The following is an 18,729-nucleotide window of genomic DNA, read 5'->3' as shown; positions in this document are numbered from 1 at the left end:
CCCCGACTTGTGGACCACCTGAACTTAAACGGCTGGAGTGCCAGATACCAACAGGTGATCCGTGCATTGGCATCCTTCATGCGGTGGAGCCACTGCAGGGGTGCATGGTCCGACCAGAGGGTGAAAGGGCACCCCAGCAGGTAGTAGCGGAGGGTGAGGACCGCCCACTTGATGGCAAGGCATTCCTTCTCTATGGTGCTGTACCTGCCCTCGCGCACTGACAGCTTGCGGCTGATGTACAGCACTGGACGGTCCTCCACCTCCTGGGACAGAACAGCCCCCAGCCCTCTGTCCGATGCGTCCGTCTGCAAAACAAAAGGGAGAGAAAAGTCAGGGGAGTGTAACAGTGGCCCCCACACAGTGCAGCCTTTACATTAGAGAAAGCCCACTGGCATTGCTCCGTCCACTGGACCGGATCTGGTGCCCCCTTTTTAGTGAGATCAGTCAGCGGGCTGGTGATGTCCGAATAATTAGGTATAAATCTACGATAGTAGCCAGCCAGTCCCAGTAACTGTCTCACCCCCTTTTTTGGTATTGGGCCTTGGGTAGGCCGCAATCGCTGCTGTCTTATTGATTTGGGGACGCACCTGCCCATTGCCCAAGTGGAAGCCCAGATACCGTACTTCCACCCACCCAATCGCGCACTTCTTCGGGTTGGCTGCGAGACCCGCTCACCTCAGCAACCTAAGGACGGCCCTTAGGTGTTCTAGGTGCCGCGGCCAGTCATTACTATAAATAATAATGTCGTCCAGGTATGCAGCCGCATAGGTGGTGTGGGGGTGGAGGACCCTATCCATAAGCCGCTGGAACGTAGCAGGCGCCCCAAACAGCCCAAAAGGAAGTGTGACGAACTGGTGTAAGCCAAACGGTGTGGAAAAGGTCGTTTTCTCTCGGGATAGCGGAGTCAAGGGGATCTGCCAATATCCCTTTGTGAAATCCAGTGTCGAATAAAAACGAGCCGTGCCTAGTCAATCGAGCAACTCATCAATACGAGGGATTGGGTACGCATCAAATTTAGACACCACGTTGACTTTTCTATAGTCCACACAGAACTGGACCGACCCGTTGGCCTTGGGAACCAAGACCACCGGGCTGCTCCAGTCACTGTGGGACTCCTCGACGATGCCCATGTCGAGCATGGCCTCGAGTTCTTCCCAAACCACCTTTTTCTTGTGTTTGGGCAGTCTGTAAGGGTGGCTGCGCACTACTACCCCCGGGGGCGTCTCAATGTGGTGTTCTATGAGGTGGGTGCGGCCGGGCAGGGGCGAGAACACGTCAAAAAATTCTGTTTGCAACTGGGCTATCTCCGTGAGCTGGGTCGGGGAGAGGTGGTCTCCACAGGGGACCGGAGCAGTGGGCAATGTCAATTTTCCCTTTTGAACCTCCAGCTCTGCCTTCTCTGGAACCACGGACACCAATGCCACAGGGACCTCCTCGTTCCAAAGTTTTAACAGATTAAGGTGGTAAATCTGTAACGCCCCACCCCTGTCCATTCGCCTCACCTCGTAATCGACGTCCCCGACTCACCATGTGACCTCAAAGGGTCCTTGCCACCTGGTGATCAATTTGGAGCTTGACGTGGGCAACAACACGAGTACTTTATCTCCCGGTGTGAATTCCCTAAGGCACGTGCCCCTGTCGTACAGACTTGACGTTCTTGGGCCTGCCACAAATTCTCCTGGGTTAGGTGCGCGAGGGTGTGGAGTTTGGCGCGCAGGTCGATAACGGATTGAATTTCATTTTTGCTTGTTGAAGGTCCCTCCTCCCAATTGTCACGCAGCACATCTAAAATGCTGCGCGGCTTACGCCCGTATAATAATTTGAACGGGGAGAACCCTGTGGAGGCTTGTGGGACCTCCCGCACTGCGAATAACAGGGGCTCGAGCCATTTATCCCAGCTGCGTGCGTCCTCGCTTACAAATTTTCAAATTATGTTCTTGAGGGTGCGGTTGAACCGTTCAACTAAGCCATCTGTTTGTGGCTGATAAATGCTGGTGTGGATAGGCTTAATTCCCAGTAACCCGTACAGTTCGCGCAGTGTGTGTGACATAAACGTAGTGCCTTGATCAGTCAGAATCTCTTTGGGGATTCCGACTAGGGAGATGACGTGGAAGAGTGCTTCCGTAATACTGTGTGCTGAGATATTGTGAAGAGGCACTGCTTCCCGATATCATGTTGCATAGTCCACCAGAACTAAAATAAAGCGATATCCTCGTGTTGACCGATCTAATGGCCCGACGAGATCCATCCCAATTCTTTCGAACGGGGTCTCGATTAATGGCAGAGGGCGCAAAGGTGCTTTTGGAATGGCCCCTGGATGCACGCCGTACACCACCTACGGACATCGCCGCGAATCCCTGGCCAATAGAACCGGGCCATTATTCAGGCTAGTGTCTTATCCTGCCCCAAGTGTCCGGCCATGGGATTAAAGTGAGCCGCCTGGAATATAAATTCCCGGTGGCTCTTTGGGATCAAAAGCTGTGTTATCAGTTCCTTAGTCTGAGTGTTCTGCGTCATTTGGTATAATCTATCCTTAATAATGGAGAAATAGGGGAAGGATGGGGTGGTGTTTGGCTGGAACGTTTGACCATCGATTACTCTCACTTGGTCAAATGCATGCCGCAGAGTCTCGTCTCGCAACTGCTCTAACGGGAAATCCGCGAGGGATTACCTGAGAGAGGGAGGAGGAGCCTGCTGCCCCTCGCTCTGACGCGGTGATGACGTAGACGGCTCTGTGACAGCTGCTCCCGCCAAAGCCACACCGGGACCTCCCCCCACTAAACTATGGCAGGCCCCACTCTTCACTAAATGTGTCATTAATTCCCCGAATCCCGGCCAATCAGTCCCCAAAATTATCGAGTGGGTAAGGTGAGGATTAACCACCGCCTTTACACTAAATTTCTCCGTTCGAAATAAAACGTGGACCAACACTAAAGGGTAGTTGCGAACATCCCCGTGCACACACAACACCTTCACCAATTGTGCTCTACCCAATGTCTTGTCTGATTACAGCCGGAGTCCACCAAAGCCTGATACGTATCCCCTTGGATACTCACCAGTATGTGATATGCTCCGGCCCGATCAAGGGCAGTCCCTGGCGCGTTGGGGATCCAGACCACCACGCCCACCTCCATTGCCGAGCACTGATGCTGGAGGTGCCCCGGCTCCCCGCAGCGCCAGCATACTGGCCCAGGCTTTCCCTCTGCACCGGTGTTCCGGAGCTCACTCACCTGAGGGGGGGAGACACGGAAGTAGGAAACGGTAGGGCACCGCGGGTGCGGCGGGCCGGCTGGGGTGGAGCCGGCCCCTGCCTCCGCGGTGGGGGAACGGGACGAGGAACAGAAAGGGAGAGAGAGAAAAGAGGGGAGAAGAGGAGACATGCTGTCCTGCTGTCGGAACAGCCGCCATATGGTCCTCCGCCAGCTCGATGGCCTGATCCAGCGATGCCGGGCGATGGCACTGGACCCACTCCGCTGTTCCTTCCGGAAGTCGGGTGATGAATTGTTCCAGCGCCACCAGGTCGATGATTCCCTCGGCATCGCGGTTGTCGGCCCTCAGCCACTGCTGGCAATTGGCAGTTGCTGGCCAAACATGAACGGCCGGCCGACCTACTCTAGGCGCAGCGCGTGGAATCGCTGGCGCTGCTGCTCCGGGGTGTGCCCCACACGTTGGAGGACGGCCCCACAGAGGTCGGCGTAGATCAGCAGGCTGTTCTCTTCTGCACTCCGTCCCGGGTTTCAGCACCACTCTAGAAATAGTTAAGGTGGGTGGAGCACAGAAGCACAGCAGGCCAGAACTGAGTTTGCAAAAACCCTTTATATATTAGCTTTTCAGCTTTTAATTATCCCCCCACCACCACCACACACACACGCGCGTGCGTGTGTGTTCTCTTTCGGGGAGAGCCCCCTTCCTCTGCTCTCCCTCTCCTCTTATAGGGTGCGGTCACTAGGGAAACCACACACAAACAGGTTAATTCAAAATCTTTTGAGAACGGGTTCCAGAGTGAAAAAATCTGGCAACAGCGCCGTTGCGAAGTCGTCTGGATGAGTAGAACGGATTTGTTTACGATGACGTCACAACCACCACTCTCGTGCGCATCATTCGTAACAGAAATTGAAATTGTTCACACATTAACCTGGTTGACCTGCCAGACAGACAATTTACACCTGCTTTGATGAACAGAAAGTACAGCCTTCCACACAAAGCAACAGTTACCTGACTATAATGGAGGCAGAGGGGAAAAGGGTCAGAAGACCCTTCAACAGACTGTTTTGTATGAACCACTGCATTGCATTCACTTTTGTATCCAGCTTTTCTTTTAAATAAACAAGTAACTGAACCATTTCTTGAATTTCTTTTTTTTATTGGATAAGACTGCTTTTCCAATAAAAGCAGTCTTGCACACTAACCATGCACACTAATAAAACTAATTTGTACATACAGAAGGCACGATTTCCTCACGTAGTCACCGCCATCTTCTTGTGTGTTTGTTCCTGTGAGTGCTTCACACCAGGTAGAAGAAGGGGTTTATGCGTGTAACAGACGTTGCGTTGTGGTGTTCAGTCTTTTTATTCTGAAGAAATGAGACACAAATACACTGCTGAGGACAGGCTGCAAACGTCCAGTGGCATTGGCGCTTACATTTCCAAAACGAACTGAAAGAGGCCAGCACCTCGTTCCCATAATTACCTGTGCTCTTAAAGGGCCAGCGCAGAATTTCCCCAGGTGTGGCATGGGTATTGCATCGTTTTCAGCAAGCGTTGCGTTGCCATATGAACCTGATATTTTACTGATCCGTTGCCCATGTGGATGCGATATTTTTAAAAAAAAATTCTCGTTGTCGTGTGGATGTAGCCTCAGTGTACTCATAACATTGCTTAGAAAATGCACATATGCTTCAATAGCTGCATCTCTGTTTAAGTTGCCTGATTAGGAAGAGAATTTAGCTTGTTAATCTGAGTCTTTAGTTTATCTCAGCTTAATGGGAATAAAATGTTAAAAGTTGTAAGCAATTTGTGCTTCTTGTGATTTTGGATTCTGGTTGTTGATAATTGTAGATAATACTTGCAAATTACATACTTGCTAATCAGGAAAAAAAAAAACTAAAAAAAAAAAAAGATTTAAATTAGATTGGTTTTGAAGCTGATGAGAAAATATTCTTCCAAGTACACAGACTGAAGTAGATCTGTGTCTAATGTGTGACGGAACATGACAAGTGATGAATTAAATGATTTTATTTAATGTAAGCTATAGATTTAAAAATGTTACAAACTTTAAAACTGACAGCTGCACAAAAATATTCACACAAATACATTATTAAGTAACCAATTTGATAAAAACCCATCTTTTGTATTATGATCTACAAAATCGTATAGATGTTTGATATTGATGATAAAAGATTAAAAAGGGTGATAGTTGTTTAAAACTAAAGTCACTGCACTTCATTTTATTATTTGTTCCACATAAAGCAGTGTTATTCTAACTTTTTTTAAAAAATGTGAACTTGGAACCAAAGAATGCTTGTTGCAATTGTAAAAAAAAAACTGCAATGACTTAACTATAAATAGATACAGTGGGTACGGAAAGTATTCAGACCCCTTTACATTTTTCACTCTTTCATTGCAGCCATTTGCTAAAATCAAAAAAGTTCATTTTAGTTCTCATTAATGTACACTCAGCACCCCATCTTAACAGAAAAAAACAATGTAGAAATTTTTGCAAATTTATTAAAAAAGAAAAACTGATATCACATGGTCATAAGTATTCAGACTCTTTGCTCAGTATTGCGTAGAAGCACCCTTTTGAGCTAGTACAGCCATGAGTCTTCTTGGGAATGATGCAACAAGTTTTTCACACCTGGATTTGGGGATCCTCTGCCATTCTTCCTTGCAGATCCCCTCCAGTTCCGTCAGGTTGGATGTTGAACGTTGGTGGACAGCCATTTTCAGGTCTCTCCAGAGATGCTCAATTGGGTTTAGGTCAGGGCTCTGGCTGGGCCAGTCAAGAATGGTCACAGAGTTGTTCCGAAGCCACTCCTTTTGTTATCTTAGCTGTGTGCTTAGGATCATTGTCTTGTTGGAAGGTGAACCTTCGGCCCAGTCTGAGGTCCTGAGCACTCTGGAAGAGGTTTTCTTCCAGGATATCTCTGCACTTGGCTGCATTCATCTTTCCTTCAATTGCAACCAGTCGTCCTGTCCCTGCAGCTGAAAAACACCCCCATAGCATGATGCTGCCGCCAACATGTTTCAGTGTTGGGATTGTATTGGGCAGGTGATGAGCAGTGCCTGGTTTTCTCCACACATACCGCTTAGAATTAAAGCCAAAAAGTTCAATCTTTGCCTCATCAGACCAGAGAATCTTATTTCTCATAGTCTGGGAGTCCTTCATGTGTTTTTTGGCAAACTCTATGCGGGCTTTCACATGTCTTGCACTGAGGAGAGGCTTCCGTCGGGCCACTCTGCCATAAAGCCCTGACTGGTGGAGGGCTGCAGTGATAGTTGACACTGTGGAACTTTCTCCCATCTCCCTACTGCATCTCTGGAGCTCGGCCACAGTGATCTTTGGGTTCTTCTTTACCTCTCTCACCAAGGCTCTTCTCACACAGTTGCTCAGTTTGGCTGGATGGTCAGGTCTAGGAAGAGTTCTGGTCGTCCCAAACTTCTTCCATTTAAGGATTATGGAGGCCACTGTGCTCTTAGGAACCTTGAGTGCTGCAGAAATTCTTTTGTAACCTTGGCCAGATCTGTGCCTTGCCACAATTCTGTCTCTGAGCTCCTTGGGCAGTTCCTGTGACCTCATGATTCTCATTTGCTCTGACATGCACTGTGAGCTGTAAGGTCTTATATAGACAGGTGTGTGCCTTTCCTAATCAAGTCCAATCAGTTTAATTAAAACACAGCTGGACTCCAATGAAGGAGTAGAACCATCTCAAGGAGGATCAGAAGAAATGGACAGCATGTGAGTTAAATATGAGTGTCTCAGCAAAGGGTCTGAATACTTTTGACCATGTGATATTTCAGTTTTTCTTTTTTAATAAATTTGCAAAAATTTCTGCATTTCTGTTTTTTTTCTGTCAAGATGGGGTGCGGAGTGTACATTAATGAGAAATAAAATGAACTTTTTTTGATTTTAGTAAATGGCTGCAATGAAACAAGGAGTGGAAAATTTAAAGGGGTCTGAATACTTTCCGTACCCGCTATACTACTACTAATCATGGGGAAGCCTAAAGGTTAGAGAAGCAGATTTGGGACCAAAAGGTTGCCAGTTCGATTCTCTGGACCAGCAGTAATGGCTGAAGTGCCCTTGAGCAAGACACCAAACCCCTAACTGCTCCTCAGGCTGCTCTAGGTATGTTGTACATCACTATGGATAAGAGTGTCTGCGAAATTATTGTAATGTAATTATGAAGTATATTTAACAAGATAAACATGGACAATGAATAGTCAGAGATAAACAAGTACCTTCATCAACAATCTTGATTTAAATACACACAGAGATTGCAGAGAGATTGCAGAGATTGAAACATTATTCCAGAGTTTGGGAGCGATCCAACACACATTTCCACCAACTAAGCGGCCCTTGAGATTAACCTGCTGGGATGGAGTATACTGCTTTTAAAAGAAGGTATGCCAAAGTGAAACAACTTTGTAGTCATTGTAGAATATAAAATCCTACGAAACTAGATTAAGAATGGAATAATATGTTCACTTTCTTTTCTCATAAGGACTAGTTGAGGCTTTCTAAAAGAGACAACACCACAGCCAGTTATTTATACTGTATGCAATAGTTAAGTCTAGAAGTTACAAGAGTCTTTATACAACAAGGTGACATTAGTAGTCCAAGAAAAGGTTCTATTCATTGAAGCTCTGATGTATTTAATTTAGCCTTTCATTTTGCATAGCTGTGCAGTTAAACATTCCTTTTTAGTGCTGCTGTACTGAACAGTCATCCCATTACACCATGTTGGGCAAAATGATCCCCAGTTGTAGGCAGGCTGCCCCGTTCCATGGCCCAACTGGAAGTCCAGATACTGCACAAGCACCCATACAATGACAAACTTAGCATAAAAGATGGGTAATGAATTGCTCAAATAATATCTGTTCAACCACCACCTCTGGTTTCCTGGGGTTGGGCCTCAGAAAACAAATAGCAACTGAATGAAGAACCTCTTTGGTCAGTAAAGTTTCTTAGGCAAGTCACACTCTCCTGGGATTTCACCCTGATAAGAGCAAGGAAGCCCATTGATGGGATGCTGGGGCATTAAACTCTTCAGACTGACTTGATCCATGGCCTGAACTTCTGTTATTTATACGTCTCCAGTAACAGCCTGATGTTTTGGCTTCTGCAGGTTCATTAGAGAGTGGTTGATATGAGCAAGTTCTCAAAATTGCTGGCACGTTTGGCATCATCCAAGCTTAGACCATAGCAATAGCAGTTTAAAGTTAACAGCTGAGCGTTTTAGGAAAAAACAGAAGACAGACACAATTAACAGTTTTCCAATGATCTGTTTGATGACTGTCACTTCATCAGTGTGCACAGACTCACGGCTCACTGCAGAGAGAGAAAGGGCTTGCATAAGTATTTTTAGAAATACATTTCTCCTGATATTGTCATCAATGGTGGTACAAACTATTAAACAGTTTGAAGCAATGACCACAGCAACAATTTAGTAAGTTATGAGGCTTGTTCATAAGTTCATGGTGAACTACAACCCCAATTCCAAAAAAGTACAAATTGGAAATAAAAATGGAATGCAATAATTTACAAATCTTAAAAACTGATATTGTATTCACAATAGAACATAGACAACATATCAAATGTCGAAAGTGAGACATTTTGAAATTTCATGCCAAATATTGGCTCATTTGAAATTTCATGACAGCAACACATCTCAAAAAAGTTGGCACAGGGGCAATAAGAGGCTGGAAAAGTTAAAGGTACAAAAAAGGAGCAGCTGGAGGACCAAATTGCAATTCATTAGGTCAATTGGCAATAGGAATATTTCCAGAGAACATTATCTGTGAACACAATTCACCGTGCCATCCACGGTTGCCAACTAAATCTCTATAGTTCAAAGAAGAAGCTGTATCTAAACATGATCCAGAAGCGCAGACGTCTTCTCTGGGCCAAGGCTCATTTAAAATGAACTGTGGCAAAGTGGAAAACTGTTCTGTGGTCAGACGAATCAAAATTTGAAGTTCTTTATGGAAATCAGGGACGCCGTGTCATTCGGACTAAAGAGGAGGAGGACAACCCAAGTTATCATCAGCGCTCAGTTCAGAAGCCTGCATCTCTGATGGTATGGGGTTGCATTAGTGCGTATGGCATGGGCAGCTTACACATCTGGAAAGACACCATCAATGCTGAAAGGTATATCCAGGTTCTAGAACGACATATGCTCCCATCCAGACGACGTCTCTTTCAGGGAAGACCTTGCATTTTCCAACATGACAATGCCAAACCACATACTGCATCAATTACAGCATCATGGCTGCGTAGAAGAAGGGTCCGGGTACTGAACTGGCCAGCCTGCAGTCCAGATCTTTCACCCATAGAAAACATTTGGCGCATCATAAAACGGAAGATACGACAAAAAAGACCTAAGCCAGTTGAGCAACTAGAATCCTACATTAGACAAGAATGGGTTAACATTCCTATCCCTAAACTTGAGCAACTTGTCTCCTCAGTCCCCAGACGTTTACAGACTGTTGTAAAGAGAAAAGGGGATGTCTCACAGTGGTAAACATGGCCTTGTCCCAACTTTTTTGAGATGTGTTGTTGTCATGAAATTTAAAATCACCTAATTTTTCTCTTTAAATGATAGATTTTCTCAGTTTAAACATTTGATATGTCATCTATGTTCTATTCTGAATAAAATATGGAATTTTGAAACTTCCACATCATTGCATTCCGTTTTTATTTACAATTTGTACTTTGTCCCAACTTTTTTGGAATCGGGGTTGTATGATATGACTGACCAAGCAGAATGAGATGATGGAAAGTTGCCTCGATAGCAACCAAACGAACATGGATGAACTCTTCCAGTCACCATAGATTCTGAGAGGCAGGTTTTTGTGTACATGGATATGAGGGTCAAGGAGAAACATGAACATTTTCATATTTTTGTCGTCACCTCATAACTGCTTGTGGCCAAATTCTGCCCAATGAGCACCCACCTTTAAACATATTTTTACCTCATGGTGTTTGGATTGTCTTTTAGGCATTATAAAAGTCATGAGTTTTACCTTCATGTTCTGTTGAAGCTCTGAGTATACAGTATCATCACCCAGACTGGCTTTCTCTAGTTGGGAACAAGAAACAAATCCTTGATTAATTTCCTGAATAAAACTCCAGCTCATCTAAATTGCTTAAGGGGGAAAAAAAAAAGAAGACAAGAAACACCCAACCCAAAAATAGAGATGACCTGAAGGCTACTGTCAAAGCAACCATGGCTTCGGTAACACCTTAGCAGTGATCGCCTCCATGCCATGCCACATTGATACAGTAATTCATGGTAAAGGAGCCCCCACCAAGTATTGAGTGTAGAAATGAACATACTTTTCAGAAGTTGGATATTTCTGTATTGTAAATCATTTTTGATTGATCTTAGGAAATATTCTAATAATTTGAGATACTGGATTTCTGATTTTCATGAGCTGCAAGCCATACTCATCAAAATTAAAACAAAAAAAGGCTTGAAATATTTCACTTTATATGTAATGAATATAGATATGAAAGTTTACCTTTTTTAATTCAATTATAAAAAATGAAGTTTTTCACGATATTCTAATTGTTTGAGCTGCATTAGTATTATGTCAATAGTAATCATAAAATAATTAAATATGTTAACGGGCTGCCTAGCCAAGCTTTTGGGTTAATCAATTCTCACTGCCTCGGTCAAAGTTTGTCTCATGTTCATGCACATGTGCACTGTAACGGATGTCAGATTAAATTTAGGTTCCAATCCTCTCCTCAGCATCGACTGAAAATGCAGCAAAAAGTGCACTGTCTGCTGGTTTATTCTGTTACTTTTCAGTCCACCACATTCAGTCTGCCACTTGGTACTGTATCACTTTCAATATTAAAGTGCACATGAACACCAGACCACTCTTGTGAGATTGGTACCTTTGAAAATTCAACCCAGAGGTAGGTAAAACCATGCCAGGTTGACATTGGTAGGATAGAAAAAAAACAGCTACAACTAATAAAATTGAAAATGGGCGTGTTAGATTTATGGTAGATATGCAAATGATCAATCATCAACAATAGTCAATAGTATCAGCGGTGCTGAGGTGGTGGGGGCCCCAAATCAAAATCCGCTTAGGGGCCCCATAAAATCTTGGCCTGGCCCTGGGGGAATAAAACCCTCAGGGATGTGCTATTATAGGAAATGAAAATCCACTACTTCACACTATCCTGTTCTTGACGTTTCCCTGTAATAGCACTTCACTGACTGTTTTGTTCGTGACATCATGACATAAAGCAAGAGTAGTGGGCAAATGATTCATGATACAAAATACGTTTTCATCATTTCACTCTACCTTTTACTTTCTTCGATTTTTTTGTTGGTTTTAGTTCAATCTCAGCATAAGTCACATCACCAACACCTGCACCTTGTTCAGCATCAGCACCTGGAGTAGCAGAGAACAAAACCATCCCAGTGATCTTTAGCCATGTAAAACATTACTCATAACTCATAAACAGAAACATAAGTCATGATCCATCTCTGGCTAAATCTACACTGAACACGAGCTGCTTTTTTAGAGAGTAAATCTTTAAATTCTTTTAGTTTCCTTTATCATTCAGTTTGTGGCATCTTTTTAATGTGCAATATATTTATGATTAGTGCTCGGTGATCTGGAGGAAAAATGCAGACCCCGGATCCTGATATGTTTATGTATTAAATTATTGAATGTGCTGAAATTTTCAGGTGTTATTTGCTGACTTTGTTTCTCAACAAATGCATGAAATGTCCCAGCATTAAAAACACTGTACCATTGTTCCTGTTTGCCTTCTTTTTCTTCATGACCTTTGCGTAAGTGGCTTTGCTGCTCTCAGTTGCAGCTTCACCTGAACACAGTGCAGTGTGTTAATCACAAGCCCCTTCTGTACTTTACTGTATCGAGTTAATCTACAGTTAAGTCACCTAATGTAAGAGGAAATATCTGATATGAAATAAAGCTACATTGGTGCTTGAAAGTTTGTGAACCCTTTAGAATTTTCTGCATAAATATGACCTCAAACATAATCAGATTTTTACACAAGTCGTAAAAGTAGATAAAGAGAACCCAGTTAAACAAATTAGATTAAAATAGTATACTTTGTCATTTATTTATTGAGGAAAATGATCCAATATTACATATCTGCGAGTGGCAAAAGTACGTGAACCTCGAGGATTAGCAGTTAATTTGAAGGTGAAATTAGAGTCAGGTGTTTTCAATCAATGGGATGACAATCAGGTGTGAGTGGGCACCCTGTTTTATTTAAAGAACAGGGATCTATCAAAGTCTGATCTTCACAACACATGTTTGTGGAAGTGTATCATGGCACAAACAAAGGAGATTTCTGAGGACCTCAGAAAAAAGCGTTGTTGATGCTCATCAGGCTGGAAAAGGTTACAAAACCATCTCTAAAGAGTTTGGACTCCACCAATCCACAGTCAGACAGATTGTGTACAAATGGAGGAAATTCAAGACCATTGTTACCCTCCCCAGGAGTGGTCGACCAACAAAGATCACTCCAAGAGCAAGGCGTGTAATAGTCGGCGAGGTCACAAAGGACCCCAGGGTAACTTCTAAGCAACTGAAGGCCTCTCTCACATTGGCTAATGTTAATGTTCATGAGTCCACCATCAGGAAAACACTGAACAACAATGGTGTGCATGGCAGGGTTGCCACTGCTCTCCAAAAAGAACATTGCTGCTCGTCTGCAGTTTGTTAAAGATCATGTGGACAAGCCAGAAGGCTATTGGAAAAATGTTTTGTGGACAGATGAGACCAAAATAGAACTTTTTGGTTTAAATGAGAAGTGTTATGTTTGGAGAAAGGAAAACACTGCATTCCAGCATAAGAACCTTATCCCATCTGTGAAACATGGTGGTGGTAGTATCATGGTTTGGGCCTGTTTTACTGCATCTGGGCCAGGACGGCTTCCCATCATTGATGGAACAATGAATTCTGAATTATACCAGCGAATTCTAAAGGAAAATGTCAGGACATCTGTCCATTAACTGAATCTCAAGAGAAGGTGGTTCATGCAGCAAGACAATGACCCTAAGCACACAAGTTGTTCTACCAAAGAATGGTTAAAGAAGAATAAAGTGAAAGTTTTGGAATGGCCAAGTCAAAGTCCTGATATTAATCCAATCGAAATGTTGTGGAAGGACCTGAAGCGAGCGGTTCATGTGAGGAAACCCACCAACATCCCAGAGTTGAAGCTGTTCTGTACGGAGGAATGGGCTAAAATTCCTCCAAGCCGGTGTGCAGGACTGATCAACAGGTACCGCAAACATTTAGTTGCAGTTATTGCTGCACAAGGGGGTCACACCAGATACTCAAAGCAAAGGTTCACATACTTTTGCCACTCACAGATATGTAATATTGGATCATTTTCCTCAATAAATAAATGAGCAAGTGAAATATTTTTGTCTCATTTGTTTAACTGGGTTATCTTTATCTACTTTTAGGACTTGTGTGAAAATCTGATGATGTTTTAGCTCATATTTATGCAGAAATATAGAAAATTCTAAAGGGTTCACAAACTTTCAAGCACCACTGTACCTGTTCCACTCGTATCTGCCTGAGCCACAGTGTCATAAATGTGTTCAGTTCCTACAGAAAAAAGAACAAAGATTAAGTGAATTTGTTATGTGACTGTAGATTACAAAACATAACATTTCAAACAAATAAAATGTTTTATTATGAGATTATAATTTTACAATGGATTTCAAAGAAAGATGTGAGTTTCTGTGAATAAATGTAGAAAAAAAAGAGTCACTGAGACAGTGTCTGACCAGCCTGAAGTGGTGTATATCCTGCCTGAGTCTCTTCAGCTCCTGACCGCCTCGGATTCTGATCTGATGTCTGATTGGTTTTCTGCTGCTTTTCTATAGAGAGACAGATTCTACATCTGAACAGGGTGTAAATAGGAACAGAAACACTATTTTACACAGCCCTGATTACAGTGTAATGAACAGGGAGAGTATGATATAATTCTAATAATAATATGGAGGGCGGCACGGTGGTGTAGTGGTTAGCGCTGTCGCCTCACAGCAAGAAGGTCCTGGGTTCGAGCCCCGGGGCTGGCGAGGGCCTTTCTGTGTGGAGTTTGCATGTTCTCCCCGTGTCCGCGTGGGTTTCCTCCGGGTGCTCCGGTTTCCCCCACAGTCCAAAGACATGCAGGTTAGGTTAACTGGTGACTCTAAATTGACCGTAGGTGTGAATGTGAGTGTGAATGGTTGTCTGTGTCTATGTGTCAGTCCTGTGATGACCTGGCGACTTGTCCAGGGTGTACCCCGCCTTTCGCCCGTAGTCAGCTGGGATAGGCTCCAGCTTGCCTGCGACCCTGTAGAAGGATAAAGCGGCTAGAGATGATGAGATGAGATAATATGGAGTTAGAGGAGTGAAACTACATGTATGAACTGCACAACCTGTAGTAAAGTCATATTTACAACTGAACTTAATGATTTAACAAAAACCCAGATTCTGTTATTAAACTGGGTTCAGTATGACAGATCTCACACCCACATTAATTACTGAGAATTTACAAAAAAACAATCAAACTATTATGTGACACATCATAATTTTCTTTTTTCTTGAGAAATTCTGACTATATTCAACATAAAATCGCTAAATCAGTTATCAGACCTTTCTTTCTTTTGTAGGACCACAGCAGGATCATTAAGATCAGTAACGCAATGAAGAAAAATCCCAAACCCACAGCCACTCCTGCTGTTCCAACACTGGATCTAAATCCTGGGACTGAGGAGAGAAAGAGAGCAGAATTTAAGCTTTAAACACACTACAACTAAACCGTGTTATTAAAACTAGAATCAAATAAAAATAAATTCACACAAGGTTTCTCACGTCTGACTGAGACCCAGCTTTTCAGTGACTCTCCTCTCTCTGGGTGTTTACAGTGGTAGAAACCTTCATCTGACTTTGAGACCTTATGGATGATCATCTCTTCTGTAGTCTGTGTCTGGAGGACTGATCCATCTTTATAGAAATCAGCTCGGAGGTTTGAGGGCTTTGGGTTTCGATATAAACAGCGTAGAGTCAGAGGATGTCCCTCAGTCACAGGATGGACAGGACTCTCCAGGATCACAGCACCATCTACAACACAGAAAACCACATTTACAAAATAAATAAATATTTTCTCTCATTGATTGATATTGAATGTATAAATAACCTGTATACAAACAGACGGGAGAGAAACTGTCACACATGACAGCACTGAGCCATGTACACTTCCTTTCCCCTCGCTCCACACCGTCTACACTTTACTTGTGAGTGAAGGTGAAATTCACAGCACATTTCTAATCACTAAACTCACTGATATGACTCAGGTTGCCACCTTGCACTCTCGATTACGAACACTGTTTTAATACCAGAACATATTAATCAGAAACCAAGCACAATGAGTTCACTGCACACAGCAGCAATCAACATAAACAGAGAGAAATAAAATGCTTTGTGACATCCCTGATTGATTAATACTCAATAAAATACTCATTTCATTATCAGTGTGGGTATCTGTAAGCATGGACTCGTACTCAGTCTGGAAAGTAACAGCATAAACATATCCATACTCAGAATTACAGAAATTACAGGGAATGTACTGAGAGAAAAAATTCCAGATGTTTTTGTCTTCTTGAACAGTTTTTCCCAGTTGGAAACTCAGAGTTCTGAATATTCTGTAATGAAACATTTCCCTTTTCCTTTAATAATAAACACACTGCATGAAGACTCACCCTGCACTGTGATGTTAACAGGATTCCTGTTTTCTCCAGATTCAGAGTGACACCAGTAAACTCCAGTGTAGGATGTGGAGAGGGAGCTGATTTTACATGGAGAACAATCTAACACTCCCTCACTGTGTGTGTATCGTCTCACTGTCCATCCAGTAGAACGACTCTGGTCAGTAGAGTTACAGCTCAGTGAGAGAGAGTCAGAAGTAAAGTGTTGAGTTCTGTTGGGATTGATGATCAGAGAGACTGGAGGAGATTCACCTTAAACAGAGAAGAGAGTCATGTAAACAAGAATCAGTGCAATATGCAATAAGGATATACAGTAAGTGCATGTGTTCAGAATTCTGTTTATTAATCCAGTAATTAAAGACACAGTCCATAGCATGGGTCATAACACAGAAAAGTTTAACCCCAGATAATCCTTCCTCATTGTAGATTACATTCGACCAGCACATACATTTACACAGTGCAAAGTTCAGAGCCATGTTTAGTTTGTGATTGCCATTGCTGTGTTTAGACCCTTTGCTTTTGATGACTCTTTTGGATTTTCCCTATTTGTATTGTGTTTAATAACAGTCTAACATCATGGCATCATCTGTATCTGTAACTGTGTGGTCCTCTGAATATCCATATCTGTGTTTGTATTAGTGTTTAAACCTGAAGTATTTATGGGCCTGTCTTTCTGAAAAGTTTCCTGAAAGCAAACAAACAAAACAACCCCAGAATCTTGTGCCTCCTGTTAACATCTTTGTATCTGTTAAGAACACATGATCAGGGGTGGGTTTTCCAGTAATGTTGCCCTTTAGAGCTAAAGAGTGAGTTGAGAGACTGAACTCACTCGTAAGAAGGAATCTGAAGAGCATCTTTGTAATGCGTGTCCTCGATATAAGCATTAGTAGTTGCAAAAGGCAATTGTACTGTCGTTGCTGAAGGCATTAGTAGTTGCTAAATCCAGTCAATAAGGTCACATAGCATTCATTTTTTTAACCAAAATATAATGAAATATAAAGTGTTTAAAATAAGAGAATATATAGCATCATTGGCGGCACGGTGGTGTAGTGGTTAGCGCTGTCGCCTCACAGCAAGAAGGTCCTGGGTTTGAGCCCCGGGGCCGGCGAGGGCCTTTCTGTGCGGAGTTTGCATGTTCTCCCCGTGTCCGCGTGGGTTTCCTCCGGGTGCTCCGGTTTCCCCCACAGTCCAAAGACATGCAGGTTAGGTTAACTGGTGACTCTAAATTGACCGTAGGTGTGAATGTGAGTGTGAATGGTTGTCTGTGTCTATGTGTCGGCCCTGTGATGACCTGGCGACTTGTCCAGGGTGTACCCCGCCTTTCGCCCGTAGTCAGCTGCGATAGGCTCCAGCTTGCCTGCGACCCTGTAGAACAGGATAAAGCGGCTAGAGATAATGAGATGAGATGAGATAGTATCATCTGGAAGCATTACAAATATAATCTCATCTCATTATCTCTAGCCGCTTTATCCTGTTCTACAGGGTCGCAGGCAAGCTGGAGCCTATCGCAGCTGACTACGGGCGAAAGGCGGGGTACACCCTGGACAAGTCGCCAGGTCATCACAGGGCCGACACATAGACACAGACAACCATTCACACTCACATTCACACCTACGGTCAATTTAGAGTCACCAGTTAACCTAACCTACATGTCTTTGGACTGTGGGGGAAACCGGAGCACCCGGAGGAAACCCACGCGGACACGGGGAGAACATGCAAACTCCACACAGAAAGGCCCTCGCCGGCCCCGGGGCTCGAACCCAGGACCTTCTTGCTGTGAGGCGACAGCGCTAACCACTACACCACCGTGCCGCCATCGTCCTCTTTATATCAGGGAAAATAAACAATGACAAAATGAGGAGCAGAGACGGAACAAAAAGACAGCACATGGCTTTTGTCACCAAACTCAACCAGCATTCAGAAGAAGAAGCCTATATTTTGCCACATGCATGTTCAAGCACAGTGAAATTCATCCTCTGCATTTAACCCATTTGAAGCAGTGAACACATGCACACACACCCAGAGCAGTGGGCAGCCATATTACAGCACCCGGGGAGCAGCCAGGGGTTGGGTTAGGTACCTTGCTCAAGGGCACTTCAGCCCTAGGCTGCCCCATGTTAACCTTACTTCATGTCTTTGAACTGTGGGGCAACCAGAGCACCCGGAGGAAACCCATGCAGACACAGGGAGAACATGCAAACTCCACACAGAAAGGCCCTCCATCGGCCACGGGGCTCGAACCCAGAACGTTCTTGCTGTGAGGCGACAGTGCTAAACACGACACCACCGTGCCGCCCAAAAACTTGCTCATTTAGAGAACATATCAGATATTAAACTGATAAGAACAAATACGAATACAGTATTTGTTTATTAATACAGCCAAAAGGCCGAGAAGTGAAGGGCTCTTTAACTGCCTCATACTTATTAATAAATGTTGAATTAATCTCAACTGACATTCACACCACCATCATGTACTCTATTTAACGGTGCTGACTGCAAAGTGATCTGAAATGTTCAGGTTTTTTCCATGCATAGCATTTTCCTACATCTCACAAGAACAAGATCAGTCTGATAAGATGTGATCATTTTGATGTCCCAAGGGTCACTTTTCTCTGTTATGGGACCATTTTCCTCCCTCTTGAGGTAAACAATACGGCCCTACAGAAACAGGAAACAGCAGAATGTGGGGAGCTTTAACTAATTAGCATAACTATGGAACTGCGTCACACCAGGATGGTGATGCACAGAAAACA

This window comes from Neoarius graeffei, chromosome 1 (genome assembly GCF_027579695.1).
Source record: "Neoarius graeffei isolate fNeoGra1 chromosome 1, fNeoGra1.pri, whole genome shotgun sequence".
In the NCBI taxonomy this organism is placed as follows: domain Eukaryota; kingdom Metazoa; phylum Chordata; class Actinopteri; order Siluriformes; family Ariidae; genus Neoarius; species Neoarius graeffei.
The sequence above is the reverse complement of the archived record's forward strand: the minus strand, read 5'-3'. Positions refer to the sequence as shown.